Source organism: Lutra lutra, chromosome 1 (assembly GCF_902655055.1).
Source record: "Lutra lutra chromosome 1, mLutLut1.2, whole genome shotgun sequence".
Lineage (NCBI taxonomy): Eukaryota > Metazoa > Chordata > Mammalia > Carnivora > Mustelidae > Lutra > Lutra lutra.
The window spans coordinates 105310358-105336486 of record NC_062278.1 but is presented as its reverse complement, the minus strand read 5'-3'; the positions used below and the strand labels follow the sequence as shown (position 1 = coordinate 105336486).

Genomic DNA, 26129 nt, shown 5'->3' with positions numbered 1-26129 from the left:
TTTTTAATGTAAATAACAATAAAAATAATGTATTAAAGGAATAAAAATGATATCTAAATTGAACCCCAGGTTAGTAGTCCCAGGCACCCCACAGAAGAAAACAGGAGGCTGATGAAAAGATGAACATTCAAAGATTATATGACAGATTTAAACAAGAGAGCCAAAACATGGAATCCTATTGAGAGAACACTGAAGATGGGACCACGACCCACCCACCTCTTCTCTCTCTCCCTTCTTCCTTCTTTCCTTCCTAAAAACCAAGATTGGGGAGAGGGATTAGCATCTGTAGAATTCATTATACCCCAGGCACATTACAGTAATTCCTCATACTATCCCTATAATATAGAAATGATTGTCCCCATTCTGCAAATAAAAATACTGAGACTCAAAGAGTCCAAGTTAACTGCCCATGAGCCAAATCACAACAAAATCAGTAACAGAGCAGTGATCCAAGTCCTGACTTAAAAGCCCCAGATTTTCCCATGAACTTTACCATTTCAGTAGCTCAGACCAAACACCTCCTGGTAATCACTGACTCTCTTTGACAATTCACCTCTGATCTGTCAGCAAATCTTGTTGGCTCTACCTCTAAATATATTCAAACACAACCAGTTCCCAATATCTTGCTACAACCACTATGATCCAATCCATCATTATCTCTCCTAAATGATTACTGGGAAACCTGGTTTCTCTGTTCTTGCCCTTGTCCCCTATAGTCTGTTTTTAACACATCAACTAAAGTGACCCTCTTATAGCCCAAGTCAGGTTACATCTCTCTTCTACTCAAAACACTTCAAGGGTTCCTCAAAGTCATGCCCAGAGAGGCCTATAAGACCTTGCCTTTTGCATATTCCCCTCTGACTTACTGCCACTCTCCCTCATTTGATCCATTCTACCACTCTAAGCATGTGAAGTTAATGCCTACATTAAAGTCGCTGTAGTAGTTATGCCTTCTGCCTTGTACATTCCTCCATCAGATATCCATATGATTCCTTCCCTCTTCAAGATTTCACTATGTATCACTTTCTCAATGAGGTCCACCTGAAATCATAGCACCACTTCCCCCACGATATCCCTGATCTCCTTTACTCTGCTATATTTTCCCATGCCACTTACCCTCTAATATAGTATAGAAATGTGTCATGCATACTGTTTGCTGTCTGTCTCCCCCAACACCACCTCCCCAGCTGAAACGAAAACCTCATGAGGTAAGGAAGGTTTTTTGTTCACCTATGTACCAGGAGCTTAGAACAGTAGCTGGTACATTGCAGATGATCGATACATATTTGCTATCATACTAAACACTGACTCCAGGCTATCCACTACCACATCAATGGTTATTTCTTGACCTTTTAAAATATCTTTGGGTCATATCATTCATTGGGAATCTGATAAAACTATGGACTCTCTCCCCAGGAAAATATACATTCTCGGGAATGTATATGTGTATGCACATTTAAAAAATTCCAATATATAGTTTCAGTGGATCTCTGGACTTCCTAACGAACATCCATGGAGGTCATGGATGTCTCCATTTAGGTCATGGAGACCTAAATCCACAAGGATATATCTTACTTAGTTTTCACTGATAGACCATGTGGGATACAATGAATGAAGTAAGAGTTTCTACACTAGAAAGCGAGTCCTCAAAACCCCAGATGTCCCTCATTCTGGCAATTCAAAGCTCCTACTCCCAGGGGCTTCCAGGAAGTAGTAGGGGCTTCCAGGAAGATGGCTTTGTGGAAGGCGAGGCTGAGAATAAGACTGCTAGGACCAGAGCAGTAGGTAATCAGAAAGAGCAGCCTAGGTGGCTCTTCTTCCCTTTCTCCTTGCTCCTGTCAGACTGACCATGCCTCCATCCCTCGCCAAACTCTATCCTGGAGTGCATTACAGTTAGATCAGGAAGCAGGAGCTGGCCTCCCATAGGGTGGGAAAGGTCCACAAGTAGCTTTTGGGTATATAGCGGTAGATGGAAAGGTACCACCAAGTAGAGGCAGTTGGAAGGGCAATATATTCCAGTAGCCTCCCACCTGGGACAATCATTCTCAGTTATTCATTCATTTATATGTGAGTGTAACTACTTCAGAGACTCTTCAACAAAAAGAAAAAAAATGTTTAAGGGCTTTGCATTTCTTTTTAGGAAAAAAAAAATTCTACAAATACATAATCAAAATCAATCAAAATTATAAAGCACTAAGAAATGGAAAATCTTTATTAGAACACAAAAGATGTTTTAGAGAAAACAAATGGTCTCAATTTTCTTTGCAGTAATATTTACAAATAGTAGGATATTAATTGAAAAATTATCATACTGAACAGACTGACTCTACCTGGAATATTTGACTTTTGGTGTTCTACTTGCTCTCCTTCAACAGAAAGCAAGCTCAGGTAAATAGTAGCAGGAGCAGAGATGAGAGAGAGTGGAGGTGTCATTCCAGAAATCAGGAAGCAAGCACAAAATTCAGTGTAACCAGGCTCCCTTTCGAGCTATTACCATAGCTGTAATAGAAGAGCAGTAATGAAACTGAATAATTGTTTTAAATGACTATGTAAAGGGAATAAAGGGACAATGTAAAGAGAAGAGGTCTGGAAAAGTCCACTAATGTGGAGGAATCAGCATGTGTCAAGTAAGAAGGAAGTGCAGCTACAGCAAACACACAAAGCAGGGAGAAGCATCCATTGAAAAAATGTTGATTTCATTTGCTGGAATTCCTAAAACACTGCATGTGTTGCAGTCAAGGTTGCCAGGTAAACAGTGTGGATTCTTCTCAGGACCAAATGTATAAAATATATGCTGGAAAAATCCTCACAGACTAAAGAGAGAAAAAAAAAAAAAACGCTACATACTTTTTGCACCAATTCAATAATGATGTGACAGACACACAGAACCAGCCCTCTATCCCCTATGGATGGCCCTGAACTCTACCTACCTTGAAATGCATACTGCAATAGCATTTGTTAGGCACAAAAACATCTGCTCTTGAGGAGCAACCCATGTTTACACAGGTGTTTCATGTCCACAATCTCACTGGGCCTCAAACAGCCTGTGACTTGGTGACACAGTTGCAAAATAAGGTTGCTGAGCTCATAGCATGACTTTCCCAGATCACACAGCTTGAACTTCAGGTCATATAGCTCATTGGGTCATGACTACTACCTCCAAAGTAAACAGGCAGAGAAATTCTCTAATGCCATATGCTATAATCTATACTTCAGAGCTCCAAACTTGGAGCCCTAGTGAAATCTGGGCAGGGACAGGATGCCTCAGTGGTTACAAGATGTTTTCTGGAGAAGCTTCAACTCAATGGACCCACCTAGGCACTGCTTGCTTCATGTCCTAAGACCCTCGGGAAGTACCCCAGATCTCCGAGGCTAAGGAAGTAGCTATAAGTTCAGAATGTCTTTAAGAGCAGGTTATAAATGCCCTAAAAAGCTCAGGAGAAACCAGTCAGAGCTATCCTGACCCCTTACTGCTCCCTACATCCTCATGGACTTGGAATCCTACTCTCTTAAGGGTTAAACATCATCACTTCCTGTGTTTCCTTTTCCTTCTCCAACATCTCTGCCCATCCTTAATTTTCAGTCTCTACTTAAAACTCCTTCCACACAGCTCTCCTGTTAAACTGAAATCTGACCACCTAAATCTTCCATCTGCTATTGTACAAAATAAAACTAAGTGCCTTCATATGAGAGTAGCTAAGATACATAAACAGAGCTAGCTACCAGGCCCATCACTAGTTGATAAAGAATAAGACAAATGTCCTTAATTAAATCTCAGACTAAGCAAAATATTATTAGCAAAGTAACATTAGATTCACAGCTTGCAGTATCAATTATAACCATAGCTACAAACATAGATAAAGTACTCTCCTCAAAGTTTTTTTCAACTTACCCTATGGCTCTAGTTGACTATCAGTCTTAGCCTTAGATTAAGTTTGCCACCACTTTGGGCTGCAACCCCCAACAGTCTTGAATCCCGGGAAGACCCAAGACAGTTCCCACAGATTAACACCCTAAGACACAGAATGATGAACTAAGCCCTTCCTGTCATTAGTCTACAGCTCTTGTTGCATATTAGAATCACCCAAGGTGCTTTTTAAAAAACCTTCATGCTAGGGTCCCACCCAAGATGATCTGAAACAGAATATGGGGTCAAGGGAAAGGGAATATTGGTAGGTTTTTAACTCTTTACATAACTCTAATATGTAGCCAGAGTTGACAATTATTATATTTAAATCACTGGTTCTCAGACATTAAGATGCATAAGAATCACCTTTAAAATGGAACCTGTAGCTTGCAAATCCCAGAGAATCAGATTCCTTGAGGTTGGGGTGGAAACCAAAGGCTCAGATGTTTCTGAACAAGGCAGTTCTTTGAAGCATACCTTAAGAAACTGCGCCCCAGGTTTTAGATAAGTGGTTTCTAAAATATGGTCCCTAAACCATTAGCATTAACATCAGCATCACCTAGAAATCCATTAGAAATATAAACTCTAGCATGAGAGACTGTGGACTCTGAGAAACAAACTGAGGGCTTTCGAGGGGAGGGGAGTGGGGGGTTGGGTGAGCCTGGTGGTAGGTATTAAGGAAAGCACGTATTACATGGAGCACTGGGTGTGGTGCATAAACAATGAATCTTGGAACACTGAAAAAAATAAAACAAAATTAAGATGTTAAACTTGAAAAAAAAAGAAAAATAATCTCTTGGTCCTCCACCCCAGACATACCAAAATGAAACTGTGAACAATCAGTGTTTCAACAGTCTTCCAGGTGATGCTAATGCCCACTCAAGTAGGACAAGCTTTGATCCAGATGACTGAGTTTGTCAATTAGAGAAGAAAGGATCCCAGTGAAGTAAAGTGGTCTCATTAGCACACCCAGGGTTTTGCATCATGCCATAGAGGAAGAGTAGCCTTTGGAAACAACCTAAATATTTTTGAGTACCTGTCAAAAAGCTATTCTAGGCCAAAACCCACTAACAAGGTAAATTTGCCATTAAAATACAACGAAAAGTTTGTTAAAATGATCAAGACAAGCTTAAGATAAAAATTAAAGGACAGAGGCACCTGGGTGGCTCAGTGGGTTAAGCCTCTGCCTTCAGCTCAGGTCATGATCTCAGGGTCCTGGGATCAAGCCCTGCATTGGGCTCTCTGCTCCGCAGGGAGCCTGCTTCCCGTTCCCTCTCTCCTTGCCTCTCTGCCTACTTGTGAGCTCTGTCTGTCAAATAAATAAATAAAATCTTAAAAAAAAAAAAAAAAAACTAAAGGACAACAAAATATTTACTATCAAACAAAACTCTAGTGGCAAACCCTCAGGCTGATTTTCTTGAGAATTTCTTATTCTGGATATAAACATCTACAGAGCTACTAGGAAAACCTGCTCCTCCTCAGAAATCCCAGAGAAATCACAAAAACATTCATATATCATTGTGCTGGTCATGAGGCATTTTCACATTCTATGTTTGGTATTATCCACTACCTTCCTCATATATATATTAAAATATTGGGTCTTAAAAACTCTTTAAAAGCTTCATAATGTATAAACTTATCAAATCACTATGCTGAACATCTGAAACTACTGTATTGTGTGTCAACTAAACTTCAATTAAAAAAAAAAAAAAAGTTAAATAATTGACATGGTTACCTAGCTAATAAGAGACAGAACCAGAACTTGAATCCACATTTTAGAAGCCAAGTCCAGAGCCCCCTTCTCCACCCTGTACTGATTCCTCTGATCTACTCTGGATCCTTGCCCCAGGGCAGATGACTGGGGGATCCCTGGGGCAGTTCTGGGTGAACTCTACATGAAAGTCCTCAACAGCACACAGGCTTGGGGTCAGTGGGACAATGGAGATGGGTGGCAAGGGTAGGAGTGATTATGGCCTACTTTTATAAAAAGTTATCCAGACATGATTAGAATAAATATTCTTAATTATATCCACCATTACACTGTCATAGATAATGTAAGTGTCATTCATATTTAATGCCAAAAATTTGTTATTAATTGCTGTTCTTAGTTGTAGTTTTACTTTTTCAGTTTTGTCCATAGCCTAGTATTAAATTAATCTTTATTCAAGAAATATAAGTAAGCTGCTGAGAGGGGAAGTCTTAGAAGCCTGCTCAGGGACTAGAAGAGTCCAACCACAGATTTAGTATTTGCTTCAGATAATCCTTAAGTAGATAAGTGCATTAAGAAAATATATCCAAGAAATCTTTAATAATTCTATGAAACCCTCCATTTATAATTTATTTCCTCAGCTTTCTGTGCAGAAAACATGACAACATTGGATATAGAACATCATGTATATATTATATAACCATTTGCATTAGAAATGGATAAAAATAAAAATATATATTTGTATTTACTTGTACATACAGAAAGGAGCTGTGGAAAGATGCATAAGAAACTGATATTGCTGGTTTCCTGACTGTGGGGCTGGGAAAAGAAGGCTGAACACAGAGCCCAGGGCAGAGGGTGACTTCATTGCATAAGTTTTTATATATTTTTATTTTGAAACAATTTTAGTGTTTCACATATTCAAATATAATTTTAAAGAATCATGTGGGTTATTTTTTAAATTGAAAGCTATGTTATACCTTGAGATTTTCAACCAAATAAAATTCCACATGAACTCAGGAATTAGATTTTCTTAGACTAATTATAAGAGACATCTAAATTAGTCAAGTCCTAATTAAGAACTCCTAGGAGAGCAGAGTAGTTAGACAAGGAGTGGCACAGGAGACACATTTGGGAACTTGAAGAGGCCAGGATATCACCTCCACTAGTCTGTGTCTGCTGATTTATAAAAGAATTTAAATTCCATCCACTGAGGATCCAAATGCACCACAGTAGGGGACTGGCTTAAACCCTTCTCTTTTATCCATATAAAGAAGCACACAGGATAGAAGGAGAAAGACAATGGAAGAGCAGGAAACCAAGATATCATTAGGTCCCAGGAGATCAACTAGATAGTTGCCAAAGCATTCTGAACACCTACAGACTCAACAGGAGAGAGAAGAACAGCAGCAATCCTAGGAAGAGAAAATTGACCCCTTTCTGGAAGGTAGGATGTGCGGAGAAGTGAATCCGGAGAGATGGTAGGATAGACCACAGGGGGAAGGGGCCGGCTCCTGGCAAGTAAGAGAGCAGCAGAGTACAAAATCAGAACTTTTAGAAGTCTGGTCCATGGAGGTATGTCACTCCAGAGGCTAAGTGGAGGCGGCGCAGGGCAGGGGGCAGGGGGTGGAGCCCTCATGGCAACAGTGTGGTTTAAGGACCCATGGGGACACAGAAAGACCTGGGGTGTCTGAGTGTGGCAGAGATCCCAGGTATCAGAGCGGGGAAGCCAGCTGCACATACGGTGATGAGCAGTGGACTCTCCACTCAGGGTTACCTAAAACCATGATCCAAGGCACAGTTGGGCCACTGTACTTCAAGCAGGGACCCACAAGCAACAGATCCAAGGAGACTCCCTCCTTCCTCCTACAGGAGAAGCAGCATGGGAGAGTGCTGCAGGAATCTGCTGGGCTTAGAGACTCCAAACACAGCTGTGCACCAGAGACAGAAATGCTTGGTCACAGGCTGGGTGAGTTCAGAGTGCACCTGGAGACCTGGGAGATGGGAGGGATTGATGCTTTTCTCTGAGGGCACACTGAGGAGAGGGGACCTGTGCTTTCAGCTCCTATGGTGCCAGAGATTGGGAAATCATAAAGCACAGAGCAGAAATCAATGAGATAGAAACAAAAAGAATAGGATAGATCAACGATACTAGGAGCTGCTTCCTTGAAAAAAGTAATAAGATTGATAAACGCCTGGCCAGACGTATCAAAAAGAAAAGAGAAAGAACCCAAATTATTAAATTAATGAATGAAAGAGGAGACATCACAACCAACACCAAAGAAATACAAACAATTATAAGAACATATTATAAGCAACTATACACCAGAAAATTAGACAATCTGGAAGAAATGGATGCATTGCTAGAGACATATAAACTACCAAAATTGGATCAGAAAGAAACAGAAAACCAGAACAGACTCATAACCAGTAAGGAGATTAAAGCAGTCATCAAAAATCTCCCAACAAACAAGAGCCCAGGGCCAGATGGCTTCCCAGGGGAATTCTACCAAACCTTTAAAGAAGAATTAATACCTATTCTCCTGAAACTATTCCCAAAAATAGAAATGGAAGGAAAATTTCCAAACTCTTTTTATGAGGCCAGCATTACCTTGATCCCAAAACCGGAAAAAGACCCTACCAAAAAGGAGAATTACAGACCAATATCCTTGATGAACACAGATGCAAAAATTCTCACCAAAATACTAGCCAATATGATCCAACAGTACATTAAAAGGATTATTCACCATGACTCAGTGGGATTTATTCCTGGTCTGCAAGGTTGGTTCAACATCTGCAAATAAATCAATGTGATACAATACATTAATAAAAGAAAGAACAAGAACTATATGATACTCTCAATAGATGCTGAAAAAGCATTTGACAAAGTACAGCATCCTTTCTTGATCAAAGCTCTTCACAGTGTACACATTGAGGGTACATACCTCAATATCATAAAAGCCAACTATGAAAAACACACAGTGAATATCATTCCAATAGGGAAAAACTGAGAGCTTTCCCCCTAGTCAGGAACACGGCAGGGATGTCCACTATCACCACTGCTATTCAACATAGTACTAAAAGTTATAGCCCCAGCAATCAGACAACAAAAAGAAATAAAAGAAACAAAAACAAAATAAAATAAAAGGCATCCAAATTGGCAAAGAAGAAGTCAAACTCTCACTCTTTGCAGATGATATGATACTTTATGTGGAAAACCCAAAAGACTCCACTCCAAAACTGCTAGAACTCATGCAGAAATTCAGTAAAGTGTTAGGATATAAAATCCATGCACAGATATCAGTGGCATTTCTATACACCAACATCAAGTCAGAAGAAAGAGAAATTAAGGAGTCGATTCCATTTACAAGTGCACCCAAAGCCATAAGATACCTAGGAGTAAACCTAACCAAAGAGGCAAAGTATCTGCACTCAGAAAACTATAAAGTACTCATGAAAGAAACTGAGGAAGGGGCGCCTGGGTGGCTCAGTGGGTTAAAGCCTCTGCCTTCGGCTCGGGCCATGATCCCGGGGTCCTGGGATCGAGCCCCGCATCAGGCTCTCTGCTCAGCGGGGAGCCTGCTTCCTCCTCTCTCTCTCTGCCTGTCTCACTGCCTACCTGTGATCTCTATCTGTCAAATAAATAAATAAAAATCTTTAAAAAAATTTAAAAAAAAAAGAAAGAAACTGAGGAAGACACAAAGAAATGGAAAAACGTTCCATCCTCATAGATTGGAAGAACAAATACTGTGAAAATGTCTATACTGCCTAGAACTATCTACACATTGAATGCAATCTTTATCAAAATACCATCGATTTTTTCAAAGAAATGGAACAAATAATCCTAAAATTTATATGGAAAAAAACCCCAAATAGCCAGAGGAATGCTGAAATAGAAAACCAAACTTGGTAGCCATCACAATTCCAGGCTTCAAGCTCTATTACAAAGCTGTAATCATCATGACACTATGGTATTGGCACAAAAGCAGATACACAAATCAATGGAACAGTAGAGAGACCCCAGAAATGGACCTTCTACTCTATGGTCAATTAATCTTCAACCAAGCAGGAAAGAATGTCCAGTGGAAAAAAGACAGTCTCTTCAACAAATGGTGTTGGGAAAATTGGACAGCCACATGCAAAAGAACAAAATCGGACCATTTCCTTATACCACACACAAAAATAGACTCAAAATGGTTGAAAGACCTCAATGTGAGACAGGAATCCATCAACATCCTTGAGGAGAACACCACCAGCAACCTCTTTGACCTTAGTCACAGTAACTTCTTCCTGGAAACATCGCAAAAGGCAAGAGAAGCAAAGGCAAAAAATGAACTATTGGGACTTCATCAAGATCAAAATCTTCTGCACAGCAAAGGAAACAGCCAACAAAACCAAAAGACAACTGACAGAATGGGAGAAGATATTCGCCAATGACATATCAGATAAAGGGCTAGTATCCAAAATCTATAAAGAACTTATCAAACACAACACCCAAAGAACAAATAATACAATCAAGAAATGGGCTGAAGACATGAACAGTCATTTCAGCAGAGAAGACATCCAAATGGCCAACAGACACATGAAAAAGTGCTCAACATCACTCAGCATCAGGGAAATACAAATCAAAACCACAGTGAGATACCACCTCACACCAGTCAGAATGGCTAAAATTAACAAGTCAGGAAATGACAGATGTTGGAGAGTATTGGTAAAAGGGGAACCCTCTTACACTGTTGGTGGGAATGCAAGCTGGTTCAGTCACTCTGGAAAACAGCATGGAGGTTCCTCAAAAAGTTGAAAATACAACTACTTTACAACCCAGCAATCGTACTACTGGGTATTTACAATAAAGATACAAATGTAGTGATCTGAAGGGGCACATGCACCCGAATGTTTATAGCAGCAATGTCCACAACAGCCAAACTATGGAAAGAACCTAGATGCCCAAGAACAGATGAATGGATAAAGAAGATACGGTATGTATATATACAGTGGAATACTATGCATCCATTTAAAGAAATGAAATCTTGCCATTTGCAATGATGTGGATGAACTAGAGGGTATTATGCTGAGTGAAATGGGTCAATCAGAGAAAGACAATTATCATATGATCTCTCTGAATGAGAAATTTGAGAGGCAGAGCCCAGGGTTGTGGGAGCTAGGGAAGGAAAAAAATGAAACAGATGGGATCGGGAGGGAGACAAACCATAAGAGACTCTTAATCTCACAAAATAAACTGAGGGTTGCTGGGCAGTTGGGGGTAGAGATAGGGTGACTGGGTTAGGGACATTGGGGAGTGTATGTGCATGGTGAGTGCTGTGAAATGTGTAAGCCTGATGATTCACAGACCTGTAACCCTGGGGTAAATAATACATTATATGTTAATAAAAATTATTAAAAAAAAAAAACCAACACAAGAAATAACAAGTGTTGGCAAGCATATGGAGAAAATGGAACCCTGGTACACTATTGATGGGAATGCAAACTGGTACTGAAGAGAAAAATTCCCAAGAACAGACCCAGGGTGAGCAGGCCCCAGTAGATAGAGCAAGAGATAACCAGCCCTTTCTACTTCTGTAACCAGACTCGCCCCCGCCACCGGCTCCCTGCACTATTCTTCCCTCCTAAAGCAGCTCCCTGCCCGCCCCCATTTAAACCCACCTACCAGCAGCCAGCATAGTCCTTGAAATCTCACCCCTTGCACCCCACTATAAAAACCTTGTAATCCCGCCACCTGGGGCCCAGAATTTAGAACATGAAATTCTGTTCCACCGGCATAAAATAAACCCTAGTTCTCCTAATCCTCTGAGCGTCACTTGGTTTCTCGCCACTCTGATTATTTTCAACAGTATGGCCATTGTGGAAGACAGATTCCTGTTTGGAGGAAGATTCCTCATAGAGCTTCCTGGAAGCTCTTCTATGAGGAAGACTCCTAATAGAGCTACCCTATCATTTGATAACTGTACTACTGGGTATTTATCCCAAAAACACAAAAATACTAATGCAAAGGGATACATGCACCCCTATGCTAATTGCAATATTATTTATAATAGTCAAATTATAGAAGCAGCCCTAATGTTCATTGGTAGATGAATAAAGAATAGATGGTATATTTATACAATGTAGTATTATTCAGCCATAAAAAAGCATGGTGGTGGGTATTATGGAGGGCACATATTGCATGGAATACGGGTGAGGTGCATTAACACTGAATTTTGGAACATACACACACAAAAATTAAATTAAATTAAAAAATAAAGAATTAGGTCTTGCTATTTGCTACATGAATAGATCTAAAGTGTTTAATGCTATGTGAAATAAGTCGGTCAGAGAAAGACAAATACCATGTGATTTTACTCATCTCTGGAATTTAAGAAACAAAGCAAGGGAAAAAAAGAGGCAATCCAAAAAACAGACACTTAACTATAGAGAACAAACTGATGGTTACTAAAAGTGAGGTGGGTGGGGGAATGGGTGAAATGAGTGATGAGGATGAAAGAGTACACTTATGATGAGCCCTAAGTAATGTATAGAATTATTGAATCACTAGATTGTATACCTGAAACTAACATAACCTTGTATGTTAAAGATACTGGAATTAAAATTTAAAGACTTAATAAAAAATTTAAAAAGAAAGAAATATGGAGAAATAGAGTATATTGTCAAAGGACAATACTAAATTTTATCTCTATTATGATTACAGTTATGTAAAAATGTCAAATGCATTTGGACTAGGACTGGAAGGGAATATAAAAAATGACAGTGTTTTCTTATTTGGAATTCTGGGTGTTTTCTCCCATTACGAGATTTCCATTAATGTTATGATTATTAGATCATCTATGCAAATATACAGCTGACATATGATCATTTTAATTTGTATGGTTATTCTACTCTTCATAACAAGTTTGTAGAGTTAAATAATAATATAACAGCTGCTCAATGATTTTGTAAACAATAAGATGCTTTAAAGCAACCAAGGCTGCTCTTCTAAAATGTTTGCTCTATCAATATACTGTGAAAATAACAACCATATCTATCTGCCCAGATGTCAGAACACATTGCCAGAAAGAGCACCATCTTCTACAGCAGTTCATGATTATGCTTAAGAGACAAATGGGATTATTACAACTACTTCAGAAATGGGGAAACTGAGGAACAGAAAGATTTCAAGACTTATTCAAAGGCTAACAGACAAGTAAGAATGACTTTACAACTTGCTGATACTTGACTAATAATCTAAATATATTTCAGATTTCTCTATCAACTATTCTTAGCTTTTAATACACAGTATAATTTGTCTAAGTAAAAGGAACACTGTAGTATCTTGATTCCTTGATTTCATATCTTATTACACGCCCCTTCTATTTGCTTAGAGATTTTTTTTAAATTCTCAGATACTAATTAATACATGACAGATGACTTTCAAAGACAACACTAAATAGAATCTTTGATTTCAGGTGCTCAATTTACATGTAAAAGAACAAAACTGAAATTGAAGTAACTTATACATATCTTATTTTCCAACTCAATAGAATAATGACTTCTGTTAGGACTACAAGCTACCTAGCTTTATAAAATGGCCAAAAAAAGAATAAAGTACTAATAAGAATCTGTTCAACACCCAGTACAATTCTAACCCAGAGTTCTTTTACATTACTTGGTCTATTGATTTTAGATTCAAAGAAATGAAAACCAAAGAAGGGGTACAGCTAATCTACCTTAGAAGCAGCACACAGTTATTTAAAAACAACATTGTTCTGACTAGCATTCAGCTCATTCTAACCTTGTCATTTCATGTATGGAAAAAAGACAATCATAAGATTCCTTCCATACACATACAAGTAATGACAGCTCTGAAAATTCAGAAAGTAACAGTTTCTTTCACCACTACCTAAACTCTAAATAGTTACAGACTTAAGAATGAAAGACATTTTATTCCCTTTTGCATTAAATTGATAGTATCACACTTCAGTCAATAAACATTTCATAGATTCCACATCCTTATTTTTTTTGTGTGTAAGGGTCTAAGTCTTGAGAAATTCTGCAGAGGGGTATGTTTTCCAGCAAAGTATTTGAAAATGTTTGGTGATACCATCTATCAATAATTTTTTAAACAATCTGCAAATTCAAGGTCCCAAATTCAGCCCCTTCTTGATCAAAGCCACAATAATAAATCTTGTTTTACTCTATTCTAACATGGAACTGCAAGTAAATTCCATTTTACCCTTCGGAAGAGAAGCACACACTGGTAACTTTCAGGCTGTATCTAGACCACCAACCTGTTTTGGTTGGCTCATACAAACTTAAGAATTAAGGAACATAAAAGATCAGTTAAATTCACACAGAAGTCCAGATATTCAGCTTCTCTTGCAAGACTGGAAACTTAGGTAACCCTAGACCTCCATTCCTATGTGGCAACAATTCAGCTGACAGGGAAAAGTGGCTGCCTCCTTTACATAGCTCTGAATTTCCAATTGACCACATGGTCCCTGCTAAGTGACTCCTAAATTCTACTGTGTCCCTGACACCAGATCCCTGTTAAACCCAGCTTCCTTCATATAATTATGCTACCTGCCTGGCTTCTGTAGGCATTTGAATTTCTGAACTGATAAAAAGTTTTCTATTTTGTGGGTGCCTGGGTGGCTCAGTTGGTTAAGCAACTGCCTTCGGCTCAGGTCATGACCCTGGAATCCCAGGACTGAGTCCCACATCGGGCTCCCTGCTCAGCAGGGAGTCTGCTTCTCCCTCTGACCACCTCCCCCCTCCCTCATGCTCTCTCTCATTCTCTCTCAGATGAATAAACAAAATCTTTTTTTTAAAAAAAGGTTTTCTATTTTGTTTCATTAGCATATATTGAACATCCACTGAATAAAAGGCTCTTTGGGCGAGTAATTGAGGAATAGCAGGTTATAAGTCCATGACCACAGGGACCTTAAACTCTAGTAGCAGGGAATGAAATGCACACACAGTGATAGTATGCAAGGTACTTAACTTTGAATCCTATATAGTGGTCTAAAGCAGAGTTGTTTGATAGAATTATAATGTAAGCCATATATATAATTTTAAATTTTCTAGAAGCCACATTGAAAAGATTTTTTAAGTGAGGATAACTTAATATGTTTTATGTTTTAAAACTTTTTCCCCATGTTGGTATATTTTATTATTTTTTCATTTATTATGTTAGTCACTACACAGTACATCTTAGTTTTTGATGTAAGTGTTCCACGATCCATTGTTTGTGAATAACACCCAGTGCTCCATGCAATCCGTGCCCTCCTAAATACCTATCACTGGGCTAACCCATTCCCCCTCCCCCCCATCCCCTCTAAAACCCTCAGTTTGATTCCTGTAGTCCATAGTCTCATGGTTCATCTTCCCCTCTGATTCCCCTCCTTCATTTTTCCCTTCCTTCTCCTAATATCCTCCATGCTATTCCTTATGTTCCACAGATAAGTGAAATCATATAATTGACTTTCTCTTCTTGACTTATTTCACTTAGCATAATCTCCTCCAGTTCCATCCATGTTGACATAAAAGTTAGTTATTCATCCCTTCTGGCTGAATAATATTCCATTGTATATATGGACCACATCTTCTTTATCCATTCATCTGTTGAGAGGCATCTCAGCTCTTTCACAGTTTGTTTATTTGTACATTGCTGCTATGAACATTGGGGTGCACATGGTCCTTCTTTTCACTTTATCTGTATCTTTGGGGTAAATACCCAGTAGTGCAATTGCAGGGTCATAAGGTAGCTCTATTTTGAACTTTCTGAGGAACCTCCACATTGTTTTCCAAAGTGGCTGTACCAACTTGCATTCCTACCAACAGTGTAAGAGAGTTCTCCTTTCTTCACAACTTCTCCAACATCTGTTGTTTCTTGCCTTGTCAATTTTTGCTATTCTAACTGGTATAAGGTGTTATCTCAATGTGGTTTTGATATGAATTTCCCTCATAGTTAATGATGATAAATAGTTTTTCATGTGTTTGTTAGCCATTTGTATGTCTTCTTTGGAGAAGACCCCATCAAAAAGGAGAATTTCAGACCAGTGTCCCTGATGAATATGCATGCCAAAATTCTCAACAAGATCCTAGCTAATAGGATCCAACAGTACATTAAAAGGAATATCCATCAAAACTAGGTGATATTTGCATTGTGCCCAGGAATTCCTTAACTTGGACGTGAGAGGGAAGGAATCAAGAAGTCAATACTTTCACTGGGTGCTCTGATGATGACCAGAATGATCAGTCTCCTTCAGAAAAGGAAGATATCATCAATTACGGAACTTCCAAAGGTGAAGAAGAAAAAGTTGATGTTTTAGGCAACTTGTTAGATGAAAAAACTAATGAATTACTATATCACTTTGCCTGTGATATAAAAGAGAAGTGGAATTCTAAAACTGAGCTAATTGGATTATCTCCTGAATTCTCACTGGGCAGAATCCTTGACAAAAACTAAAGGGCTATTTTGCATAGTGCTGTTAGGCAGAAATTCCCCTTTTTAATAACTGTTAGTAAAAACAGTGAGATTGTTGTAATACCCAATCTTGAATTTAAGGAACTCTGTTACTTGGTATCTGAAGAAGAAGCATTGGACTTTTTAAAATATTTGGATGCAAAGAAAGCAAATTCCAAATTTACCTTTAAACCTGATACAAACAAAGACCACAGAAAAGCAGTCCATCATTTTGTCAACAAAAAGTTTGGAAACCCAGTAGAAACCAAATCTTTCCCTGAACTCAGTTACAATGCCAGTAATCCAAATGTAGTGATTACAGTAAGATTTTGGGGGAAAAGCACACAAGCACAGGAAAAGATCTCTTTTTGAATGCCGGGATCAAAAAGTTATATACACAGTCTCCACACCCAGGGTGGAGCCCAATGCAGGGCTTGAACTCGTGACCCTGAGACCAACACCTGAGCAGAAATCAAGAGTTGGATGCTTAACAGACTGAGCAACCCAGCCATGCATCTGTTTGTCTTCTTTGGAGAAATGTCTGTTTGTGTCTTCTGCACATTTTTAAATTGGATTATTTGTTTTCTGGATGTTGAGTTGTATCAACAACTTTTTCTGGAATTTGAGTTTATATATTTTGGATACTGGACCTTTATTGGATACATCATTTGCAAATACCTCCTCCCAATCCATAAGTTACCTTTTGGTTTTGTTAATTGTTTCCTTTGCTGGGTAGAAGCTTTTTATTATGGTGTAGTGCCAGTAGTTTATTTTTGCTTTTGTTTCCTTTATCTGAGGGGACCTATCTAGAAAAAAAGTTGCTGCAGTTGGTGTCAGAGAAATTATTGCCTGTGCTCTTTCCTAGGATTTTTATGCTTTCAGGTCTCACGTTTAGGTCTTTCTTCCATTTTGAATTTATTTTTATATATGGTGTAACAAAGTGGTCCAGTTCCATTCTTTTGCATGTAGCTGTCCAGTTTTCCCAATGCCACTTGTTGAAGAGATTGTCTTTTTCCCATTGGATATTCTTTCCTGCTTTATTGAAGATTAGTTGACCATATAATTATGGGTTCATTTCTGGGTTTTCTTTTCCATTCCATTGATCTATGTGTCTGTTTTTGTGTCAGTGCCCTACTGTTTTGATTGCTACAGCTTTGTGGTATAGCTTGAGGTCGGGAATTGTGATGCCTCCAGTTTTGTTTTGTTTTGTTTTTCAGGATTGCATTGGCTATTCAGAGTCTTATGTGGTTCCATACAAATTTTAGGATTAGTTCTGTGAAAAATGCTATTGATATTCTGATAGGGATTTCTTTGGATGTGAGGATTGCTTTGTGTAGTATAGACATGTTAAGGGTGTTCATTCTTGTAATCCACAAGCACGGGATGTCTTTACATCTCTTTGTGTCATCTTCAATTTCTTTCAGAAAGAAAGTGTTTTATAGTTTTCAGAGTATGGGTCTTTCACCTCTTTGGTTGGGTTTATTCACAGGTATCTTTTTTTAAAGATTTTATTATTTAGTGCAATTGTAAACAGGGTTGTTTTCTTAATTTCTCTTTCTACTGCTTCATTATTGGTGCGTAGGCACGCTACAGACTTCTGTGCATTGATTTTGTATCCTGTGACTTTGGTGAGTCCGTTTATGAGTTCTAGCAGGTTTTTAATGAAATCTTTCAGGTTTTCTATATGTATAGTATCATGTCATCTGCAAATAGTGAAGGTATTACTTCTTCCTTAATTTGGATGCCTTTTATTTCTTTCTTTCTGTTTTTTTGATTGCTGGGGCTGGGACTTCTAGTACTATGTTGAATAAAAATGGTGAGTGGACATCCTTGTCTCATTCTTGAACTTGGAGGAAAGGCTCTCAGTTCTTTCTCATTGAAAGTGGGTGAGCCTGGTGGTGGATATTATGTAGGGCACATATTGCATAAAGAACTGGGTGTGGTGCATAAACAATGAATTTTGGAATACTGAAATAAAATAAAATAAAATGAAAAAAAAACTAGGTGAGATTTATCACTGGGATGCAACAAGGGTGGTTCAACGTTCACAAATCAATCAATGTGATAGAACATATTAATAAGAGGAGAGAGAAGAACCAATATCCTCTCAATTGACGCAGAAAAAAGCATTTGACAAAATACAGCATCCTTTCCCGATTAAAACTCTTAACAGTGTAGGGATAGAGGGAACATTCCTCAATTTCATAAAAACCATCTATGAAAAGCCCACAGTGAATAACACCATTCTCGATGGGGAAAAGCTGAGAGCCTTTCCCTTAAGATCAGGAACATGACAAGGATGCCCACTCTCGCCACTATTGTTCAATATAGTACTAGAAGTTCTAGCAACAGCAATCAGACAATAAGAAGAAATAAAAGGTATTCAAATAATATGTTTTATATGAACCCTATAACCAAAATCTTACCATTTCAACATAGAATCAACATAAAAAATTACTAATGAGCTATTTACACCTTGTTGTTTTTTTTTTAAAGATTTTTTATTTATCTATTTGACAGAGAGAGAGATCACAAGTAGACGGAGAGGCAGGCAGAGAGAGAGAGAGAGAGGGAAGCAGGCTTCTTGCTGAGCAGAGAGCCCGATGCGGGACTCGATCCCAGGACCCTGAGATCATGACCTGAGCTGAAGGCAGCGGCTTAACCCACTGAGCCACCCAGGCGCCCCTACACCTTGTTTTTTATACTGTCTTTGAACGCAGTACAAAATTTATTGTTAAATTTATATTTAACAGCATATCTCAGTTTGGACTAGCTACATCTCAATTGCTCAACAGTCACATGTGGCTAGTCACTTCTATATTAGACAGCATAGAAATAAAGTAATGACAAGGAGTCCAGAGATAGCAGCAACTCATTTGACTGGAGAAATCAAGGAAGGCTTAATGGTAAGTGCACCATTGGAATATAAATAAGATGCTGATCAGTGGAGATGGGACAGGTTGGAATTTTTTTTTAAATGGTGGGAAAGCAGAACAAAAACAAAGTAACATATCTGCTTGGGAATTAGAAGAACTTGGACTCAGAGAGACAAAAGAAAAGGGGAAAGCAGAGGGTGGTAAGATTTTATTCTCTCAGTAATGAAGAGTCATCTAGACATTTGGAACAGGAAAGGAGTTTCTTGAATATACATTTTGGGATAGTATATAACCCTGGACTAATATAACTCAAGTCAAATTAGTCAGAGTTCATGCAAATAGGGTTAGAATTCAAGGATGGAAGCTCCAGAAGGCTGCTATCATTTACTATAAAGAATGATTTTCTAAATTGTCAGAATTGCCCAAAGAACTATATGCTGCTCTAGGAGGTTGTAAATTCAACTTTGGGGATGTAGAAGCAGATGCTAGATAACAACTCAGAAATCAGGCAAAGTAGAAGAGCTTTTGTGTCCCCTGTAATACACAGATAGCACCCCTACACTCAATTCCCTTTGAGCAAGCTATAACTTCATGCCTTTCTCTCCATTCAACACAGCATATTGGAATGCAAGGGAGAGAGAGTGCTATTATTACTGAGATAACCTTGAGTCTGTTCTAATTTATTTTTTAACAGAAAATAAATCACTCTCAACCTTTGTTACTTTATTATTGAGGGGGGCGGTTCAATGAAGAACATTTTATTCTCTTGGCAACTGGTATGAGAATTACTCTTAGTGAAAGAATTGCCTTTGTTGGAAAAATGCTTCTTCAGTAGCACCACTTGGGGTAGGTGAGTCCTGCAGGGCAAGAATGTCAGCTGAGGCCAAGGACTCAGAGGAGAGCATGAAACTACATGGCATGAGACAGAGTCATATGCTCTTGGAAGGAGTGAAAGAAAATAAAGTCAGGGTAGGGAGAAAAGACCAGTTAGTGAAATTGTTGGGAGACTGAATTCTTCAGATAGTACAATTACAAACTCGGGAAATGCTTAATATGAGTGGATCTGGGGTAGTAAATTAGTGGAGGCACTAAATTCTGCATCCAGGTGGACAAAAAAACAAAACAGAAAACACTTGCGGATGCAAAACGCTAAACCAGGAAAAGCATCAAAATATGAGCCCTTATAAATGTAAAGAAATCATGGGGACGACTGTGGACTGGGGTTCAAGTCACATTAACTTAGAATTGCATGGGCAGGGAGATACTGCTGATCATCTTAATAACATTACATTAGTCCAGACTGCTTGTAGGAGAGCTCCTATCTGCCTACACACATACGGACATCAAATAACTGTGATTCAAATAGCCATTCTTAGAAAGGGTAGTCAGGGGGCGCCTGGGTGGCTCAGTGGGTTAAGCCTCTGCCTTCGGCTCAGGTCATGATCTCAGGGTCCTGGGATCGAGTCCCGCATCGGGCTCTCTGCTCAGCAGGGAGCCTGCTCCCTCCTCTCTCTCCGCCTGCCTCTCTCTCTACTTGTGATCTCTCTCTGTCAAATAAATAAATAAAATCTTTAAAAAAAAAAAAAAAGAAAGGGTAGTCAGCCTTACATTGTGCATTGGCAAAGACAAGCTTGTGGACCCTCTCATCCCTGAATTGGTATGACAGTAACCGTTTTAAGTGGCCACACCTCAAATGCTCTGTAACAGTTTTATCTAACCAGTTTTCTTCCAAGTGAGGTCTGAGCAGCTAGTATGGCTGGGAGACCTTTGAATTGCAGAAAATAATGCCATACTTCCTGCAGTGCCCATTTTATTTGATGGTAAATAATAAAAAACCTTGTCATTTTAAAATAAGTATGGCTAGATTATTATCAGATTAGTATTTATTATTAGATATTAAAACAAACATTTAATTTTAAGATAAAACCTGGAGACATCAAGGCATGGCATATCTTGATCATTCCTTGTTTCATCACCAGATCACAGAGGCACATATGCTTTACTGCCCACTGCTATAAGACTTGAGTAGACAAGCTTGTGAAGCCCTGGTCTAAACCACACCAAAAAGTAGCTCAAGCAGAGCCCTGAAGATCAACTGTCACGTCACAGCTATCCGAAAGTTGCCTTTGATTTTATGCCAGTTTCTAAGCAGCTTTGGGGACCTATCTGGTAAACATAAATCAGCTACATTATCATCATCTCATGGCATTTAGAGGTTCCACACATGCAGACATCTGTCTATCAGCATCATGTAAAACTAGATAAATACAAATGCTACCTGCTTTCTGGAGCTCACCAGCTCCGTACTACAACTAACTGTGGACTCAAATTTAGTAAAACACACAAACACAGGCCACTGAACCTTGGGGACATCAAAATCACTAAAGCAGAATCACAAGTAAACTGCAGTTATGCTGTTGATTGTGTGACTGGAATGATGACTGAGAGGAAAATCAGTTTAGCACAGTGGCCAAAAGCAAGAGCCCTACAACCAGACTCTACAGGGGTGGATCCTGGCTCTGCCACTTCTCAGCAATGTGACCTGGGCAAGTTATTTAAGCACTGTTTCTCAATTTCCTACCATGTGAAATGGAGAAACTAATCATTCCTGCTCTATGGTGTTCTGAGAAAAGTTAAATGAGATGATAGCTGTAAAGCACTTATCCAATTGCCTGGTGTAGAGTAAATGTTCCATCAATCTCTCTCTCTCTTTCTTTCTCTCTCTCTCACTCTCCTCCCCTTCCCTTTACTCTCCTCCCCTCCTCACCATCCAAGTGAAATGGTTGGACAATACATATTTGGATGTCCTAGGGACTGTGCTATGCCTAAAGGCACACAAATCAAAATGCTCTCAACTAATTAGGTTGTCCTGTAATACAAGGCAAGTTGTGAAAATCACTATAATAAAGGTAATAAAGCACTCAGATAGTATCAACCTGAGGGCAGGGGTGGGTCTCATTCATCCCAATATCCTCAGTATCTCACCCTGTGTTTAGCACAAAAGCAATGCTCAATAAAAAATTGGAAATGAAACAAATGATTAGTAAGTAAAAGGTGAGCAGAACTAGGAAACTAGGAAAGGCTTTGGAGAAAGGCCTGGTAATACAGGTGAGATTTCAGAAGGATCTGAAAAAAGAAATAAGATGTTTGAGTCAAAGAGAGAAAAAGGAATCAGAAAAATGGAGAGGAAGCAGGGAAGGGACGGGTAGGCTTGTTACTTACACATACTATGGCCCTGATATCAAGAATTTCAAAACACGAAAAAGAATTATTATCGACTTTGTTGTCGACCAAGAGTGAAAGTGAAAACCCCTTGTCAAGCTCCGGCCAGGAGAAACTCCACAGGCAAGAGAGAGAGCCTCAGACTTGCCCAAGGTCTGGACTTAACTGAAGAATAAAAATGTGCTAATCAGAGGAACTCCCTCATTCTAAGCTGAAGCCCACCTGAACTACCTGGAATGTTCTCAAGGTTCCACACTTTTTCTTGGCTCAGAATCTTGCAATGAACTGTTGTTTTTTTTTTCCTTTTCCAGATTCCTCAAATCATCCACCCCTCTCTGCCCTCCCCTACCCCATCTGCCTAACTCTTTGTCATAAAGGACTCAGTTTACATATAATCTGGTGTCTCACCACCAAAATCTGGGGTAAAGACCCACCCAGTCATATTTCTATAGCAATCTACATTCACTCCCACACTGCAATTGCAACTGCCTATTTATTTGGGTAGCTTCCCCCATCACACTGTGAGCTCCTTGAGGTAGGCATTGTATACCGTTTATTGTTAGAGGCTTGATAAATTAACTGGGAAAAAAGTTGAAATTCCCCCACATTACAAAGTATACAGGTTGAAACATACCGTATACGACATTTGGGCAAACTTTTTAATCCACATCTGGCTAAGGCCATTTAAAAATTAATGAATAATGTATCACTCAAATCCAGTTTCCATTTGGGCACAGATTCAAAGCTCAAATGTGCCTCATCTTCCCCATTCAAATACAAAAGGCCAATGGGATCCTAACTCCACCCCCCTCGAGAAAGTTTACAGTTTCCTTTTATTCCTAATAACAACAACAAAAAAGCAATGATTTTTCACCTATCAGGTTGCTAAAAAAAGAAAAGTTTAATTGAATACATTGTTAGGATGTGCAGAAACGGGCAACTTAATACCCTATTGTTGGAAAGGTAAATAACTATCAAATGCAAACTATCACTTGCACACCTCACAAGCATGCAAAATTCGGTATATGAGGTTGCTCAGTGTTGGATTTGGGGGAGCTATTTAATTGCGCTAAAATACACATAAAATTTACTACCTAAAGCATTTTTAAGTATGTAATTCCTGGCATTAAGTACATTCACATTGTTGTATAATGACAACCACTATCTATTTCCAGAATTTTTTTTACCTTGTCAAATAGAAATTCTTACCCATCAAAAAATAAATCCCCATTTCCCTCCTCCCAGCCACTATTTTACTTCCTGTCTCGTGAATTTGCCTATCCTAGGTAGTGCATTTAAGTGGAGTCATATAATATTTGTCCTTTTGTGGCTTATTTCACTTAGGATAATGGTTTTAAGATTCATTCACCTTGGAGCATGTATCAGAATTTCCTTCCCTTTTTAAGGCAAAATGATTATTCCATTGTATGTATATAGCACATTTTGTTTATCCATCCACCTATTTATGCAGATTTGGGTTGGTTCCACCTTTGGCAATTGTTAATAATGCTTCTATGAACATCAGTATATAGGTATTTGAGGTTCTGCTTTCAGTTGTTTTGGTTATATACCTAGAAGTAGAATTTCTGGATCATATGGAAATTCTATTTTTAACTTGTTAAGGAACTTCCAAATTCTTCTACACAGGAACTGCACCATTTTACACTCCTACCAGCACTGCATTTTTACAAGAGACTGGAAGCAACTTACACATTTATCTGTAGTCAACTAATTAAATAATTTATAGTGTATCCTTACAATGGACTACTAAGCAACCCATAAAAACAGAATAGGGACTACTCTTTTGTATGAATAAAGAAAGAGTTGGGGCGCCTGGGTGGCTCAGTTGGTTAAGCATCAGCCTTCGGCTCAGGTCATGATCCCAGAGTCCAGGGACCAAGCCCTCATCAGGCTCCCTGTTCAGCAGGGCGTCTGCTTCTCCCTCTCCCTCTGTCATTCCCCACCCCCCACCTCCACTAGTGCTTTATGGCTCTCTATCTCTCTGTCAAATAAATAAATAAAATCTTAAAAAAAAAAAAAAGGAAAGAGTTCCATATGTATTAACTGAAAAAGCAAAATGCAAGAACACTGGGTATGTCATGTTACCATTTATGTAAAAGAGAAGAAAAAATTTTTATACATATAAATTTGCTTGTAAAAAATATAAAATATCTCTGGAAAGCTACAGAAGAATTATCACATTTGTTGCCTCATGAAAGAAGAACTAAGTGATGGGAGGTCCAAAGAGCACAAAGAGTTTTCATTGTAATATGCTTTTATACTTCATGAATGTGAAATATATGATTACATGATCTATTTGACTGTTAAATTTTTAAAATAAATCAAATGTATTGGATTTTGTGAACAAAACACATCTGACCCTTGTTCTTGCTGCAAGTCCAGATCCACCACCCTTAAAAGGGGAGAAAGAAGCATCTCTCCTGTTGAAATACCACACGCATCTCTCAGAAGAGTGAATTCATATTTTTACCCTATTATCTCCTCCCCTCCTTTTCCCTTTTTTCTAAAACAAGATTTGATCCCCAACTTTAACCTGCTTCCTCAAGACGCTTTCTCTTTACCTCCCATAGAGAAGGAATGTCTTCAAAACTATTTTGTGAAAACCAGGACCCCACTCCAAGCTTCTGGTAATAACTTCCTCAAAAAAGTGAAGACACAGAGTGAATATGACAATCAAACACATGGAAAATAAGGATCTCTCCTAATTTGGTAAAATCACAGCACTAACGTAAGAGCTTGAGAAAATATAAAAGTGAATCCATCATTCTATCTTTGAAATGCTTTACTATATATATATGTTTGTAATTCCAATGACTTTCTAGCAGTCCTGATTGGAAAATGAGAATAATATCTTTTTCGTTATCTTTGAGTAATCCCAGAAAAGCATAATAGCTCATCATTATAGGGAAGATCATAACAATGGCAGAAAGAACAAAAAAATCAAATGCTTCTCTTTCCATTACTTAATACCAACTAGTTCAATAAATATATATATTTTTAAATGGTTATTTCCCAGGGTTTTATTTAAGTTAATGCAGCAATATACCCAATTTGTACTCCTAGTTAACTACTCTTAGTCCTTGGGGACTACAGTTCTCAATTAGTTATATGCTTTTAGTCATTTGCCTCTTTGCATCTTTCTTGAAAATCCACAGTTGATAATCACAAGATTCAAGCTGAGGTAAAATATTGTCAGTATTTTTAAGCACCATTTGGCCAAAAACATTGCGTGAGAACACATACACACACACACACACACACACAGACGCTGATGAGTCATAGGCAGACTGTAGCATGTTATTTTGAGACTTCCCTGCCCACCATAACACTGCCACACATCTGGCCCATCTTCAAAATGGCGATTCGCTGGAGAAGTATTCCTGCTACTCTCCAAGGCCAGGTGACACCAATGCAAGAGTAATATATAATTTCCAGCCCCCTACTTCCAGAGTTTTCATAGGGAACATGAAAAAAAATTTAAATAAAAGTCAATGTGGAAAACATGTGCTCTCATAATCTTAAATAGGCTTTAAACTATTTTTTCAATGAATTTAATTGATATGGATATATTATGCAGTTATTCAGAAAACTATAGGTTTGAAGATTTTAATGCTATAGATTAAAGTTTTAGTGAAAGGGGCAGGTGTGCTGATAATCGGGAAAAGATGTAATAGAACACTTTTTGTAGTAAAAAATATACAATAAGGATTTTCAGTTGTGCCAAATGGTGAAGAGTTTGCTGTTAATACATTCAGCTGGTGCTCAGACACAATTTGCTCTACATATTTTCATATCAAGAGTGTTATCTGAATCAGCAGAAATAACACATTTACAGTTCCTCAGTGTTTCTATACTATTGACCTGGAAAATTTGCATTTTGAGGACTTTTGTTTCCTTTCAATAAAATAATTCTAGTTATAGAATGTAAATATATGA

The 26129-nt window shown here is 38.4% G+C and overlaps 1 pseudogene; it reads left to right on the top strand.

Moving 5' to 3' along the window:
• The first annotated feature begins 1595 nt into the window (after positions 1-1595).
• Positions 1596-26129, top strand: part of LOC125100614 (pseudouridylate synthase 7 homolog-like protein) — a 28643-nt pseudogene continuing 4109 nt past the window's right edge.